This window comes from Hordeum vulgare, chromosome 3H, assembly GCF_904849725.1.
Source record: "Hordeum vulgare subsp. vulgare chromosome 3H, MorexV3_pseudomolecules_assembly, whole genome shotgun sequence".
Classification (NCBI taxonomy): Eukaryota; Viridiplantae; Streptophyta; class Magnoliopsida; order Poales; family Poaceae; genus Hordeum; species Hordeum vulgare.
This window is the reverse complement of record NC_058520.1, coordinates 15,869,390-15,872,351: the sequence shown is the minus strand read 5'-3', so window position 1 is coordinate 15,872,351 and position 2,962 is coordinate 15,869,390. Positions and strand designations below refer to the sequence as shown.

At 47.3% G+C, this 2,962-nt stretch overlaps 1 pseudogene; it reads left to right on the top strand.

Moving 5' to 3' along the window:
- Positions 1-234: 234 nt before the first annotated feature.
- LOC123439281 lies at positions 235-1,584 on the top strand (annotated as a pseudogene).
- The last annotated feature ends 1,378 nt before the right edge of the window (positions 1,585-2,962 follow it).

Below are 2,962 nucleotides of genomic sequence, written 5' to 3'. Positions count from 1 at the left end.
AAGGTTGTCTTTCCTACAAAGGAGGATCTAGCCCGCCTGCTTAAGTTTGGGATGTGCAGGGTTGCTAGTACGAGTATTGTGCTTGAGTTTGATGCCTGGAAAGGCGAAGAGCCTAAGGGGGGACCTCTACCCCAGATATGGGTGCATTTTGCAGGAGCTCCATCCAGAGCGACCAATGATTTTCAGGTGACATGGAGTTTGGGCTCGCTTATTGGTAAAACTGAAGAGGTGGATATGGTTTATACTAGAGCCAAAGGTGTTGCTAGGATGCTGGTTAGTGTCCTAGATATTGAACTAGTTCCAGATGAGGTTGTTTGGACCTTTGAAGGGATGAGATACACCCTCCAATTGGAGATTGAGAGTCCTACACTTTTTGATGTCCCTGACTCTGATAAAGATACTCATATGACTGATGGTGATGATGCCAGTGGTTCCAAAGATAATGCAGAGGGGTCAAAAGACTCAGTTCCAATGATTTCCCTAAACACACTGCTACTCCACAGCAAAACCAGCCTCATCCTGGTAATGATACTGGTCCAAACAACACTATTGTGCACAGGGATTTGCGGTTTGGTGCTTTTGATCCCGCCTCCGCGCCGGCAAAATTTGGTTCTCGGGCGGAGTCGCCTAGACTGCCGAGATTTGCGGGGAAGACTTCCAACAATTTCAAGGGAAGCGTGCAGTCTAACTCTGCGCTGAAACCGCTGTCGTTGGAGGAGTATCTGGTCGGAGCTAAGGCTACGTCGACGACGCTTCCTATTGTGCTTGGTGCACCTGTTACGTCGGCTAGCGCTGGACTTATGGAGGTATGCACTGCTGATGGGCTCGGTCACCCAACCAGACAGCCGCAGGTTGCCGATTTGTCGCAGTGTTCGCAGCTGCTTGCGGACAAAGCAACAGCCTTAATTGGCCATGCAGCTGCCCCTGCAGGGGTCGAGGAGTCGGCACATCAGGGTCTGCAATGCGGTGTTGTACCAGCGTTTGATCTGCCAGCTTCGGTTGCAAGTTTGGGAGGAGCATCAGTACATGAACCGACTCATGTTGAGGATGCGGCGCTGGCCTGCGGCGGTGCGGTGGCTACCGCACGAGCTGTCGAGACAATTCCCAATTTGGCCATGCATGAGGTTTTTAATGCTGGGGAGGGCTGCGTTGCTGCTGTACCTCAGCATGCTCCAGCGGCGGCCCAGGTTGTTCCTGTCGACGCGCTGGCCAGCGCAGGAGTGGCAGGTGCAGCCCTTGTTGCTGCTCAGCCCGATGACATGGTGGATGTCTTTACGGAGGGTACGCCCATGGCGGGAACCAAAGTACCTACTGCCGTTGCACCAGAGTCTGGACCGATCTCGGTTGATGATGTCATAGCATTCGGAGGTGTTCCCAAACCGATGGGTCTCGAAAGACGATCTAGTCAACGGGTTCAGTCTCAGCCAGATGTGGATGACTTGCAGATTGGACGGGCGATGCGTATGGCCAAAATGAAGGAGGTTCAAAATTCAACAGGTATGACTTTTAATACTGAACACTCTATTCTCCATTTTACTCCGCAAGAGATTCTAGATAATGCGAAGGCAGTGGGGGTGACTTTGGGTGAGACTAGCCAACAAGTTTCAAAATCCATCAATGACTTATTAGACTTAGAAGTTGATAGGGTTTGGATATTATTCGAAACTTAGCGGCGGTTCGACCTATGAATGATAAGGAGATATCAACTATGGGGGGATTAAATTTATTATGTCAAAACTTAGTCCCTGAGGAGGAGTCTAACCAGTCGCATGTAGCGTTTGATGATTCCAATATTACTAATTCGCATCTTACTGATACGGCCAAAGATATTCATGGTTATATGGACCAGGAGTATGCTTCGGATAAGCCAAAGAGGCGAAGAGTTTATCCAGTTTCGGCTGTTCGTAGGAGTGCTAGATTCAGGACAACTAAATTTTTTTATGATGAAATATGAAAGGACTTTTTTGGAATAGCAGAGGTCTGAGAGACTTGGCTAAAATTAGGTTCCTTGCAGAATCAACGTTACAACATAGTCTTGACTTCATCGCGTTGATGGAGACGGGGCGGGACAACTTCACATCACATTTTCTCAACTCCCTTTCCGGAGGAGTGGATTTTGAATGGCACTGTCTTCCTCCAAGAGGAAGGTCTGGAGGGATCTTACTTGGGGTTAGATGTAATACACTTCAACTGCGAGAAGTTATATTAGGTGACTTCACGGTAAAATTTAGAATTAGGAACAAGGAAGATGGGTTTCAATGGGCTCTAGTAGCGGTTTATGGTGCTGCTCAAGCGGAGCATAAACCAGCTTTCTTGGCTGATCTGGTTAGAATTTGTGATGAAAATCTACCACTTGTGGTGGGTGGGGATTTCAATATCATCAGGAGAGCTGATGATAAAAGCAATGATAATTTCGATGGTAGATGGCCTTTTATGTTTAATACGATTATAGAGAGTCTGAATCTACGGGAGATTGAACTCTCCAGTAGAAAATATACTTGGGCCAATTCTCTACATAACCAGACTTTTGAAAAATTGGATAGAGTATTAACGAGTGTTGACTGGGAGCAGAAGTTCCCTTTGGTCACGGTTTGTGCTATGCAGAGGGCTATATCTGACCATACTCCACTATTGTTAGACTCTGGAAATGCCACTCACAAAGGAAAAAAAGATGCTTTCTCCTTTGAGGCTAGTTGGTTCACCCGTGAGGGTTTTTTAGACATTATTGCTAGAGAATGGAACAAACATACGGATGGGACATCTAGTGTCGACATGTGGCAACGCAAAATCTGACACCTTAGACAATTCCTCAGAGGTTGGGCTAAGAATGTGTCCGGACAGTATAAAGATGAGCAAGACCGACTGCTTCACTTTATAGATGCCCTGGATCGGAAGGCTGAGACCGACATGTTGGATGAGCATGAAAGGTTGTCAAAAAATGAGGCCGAACAGAGCGTGCGTG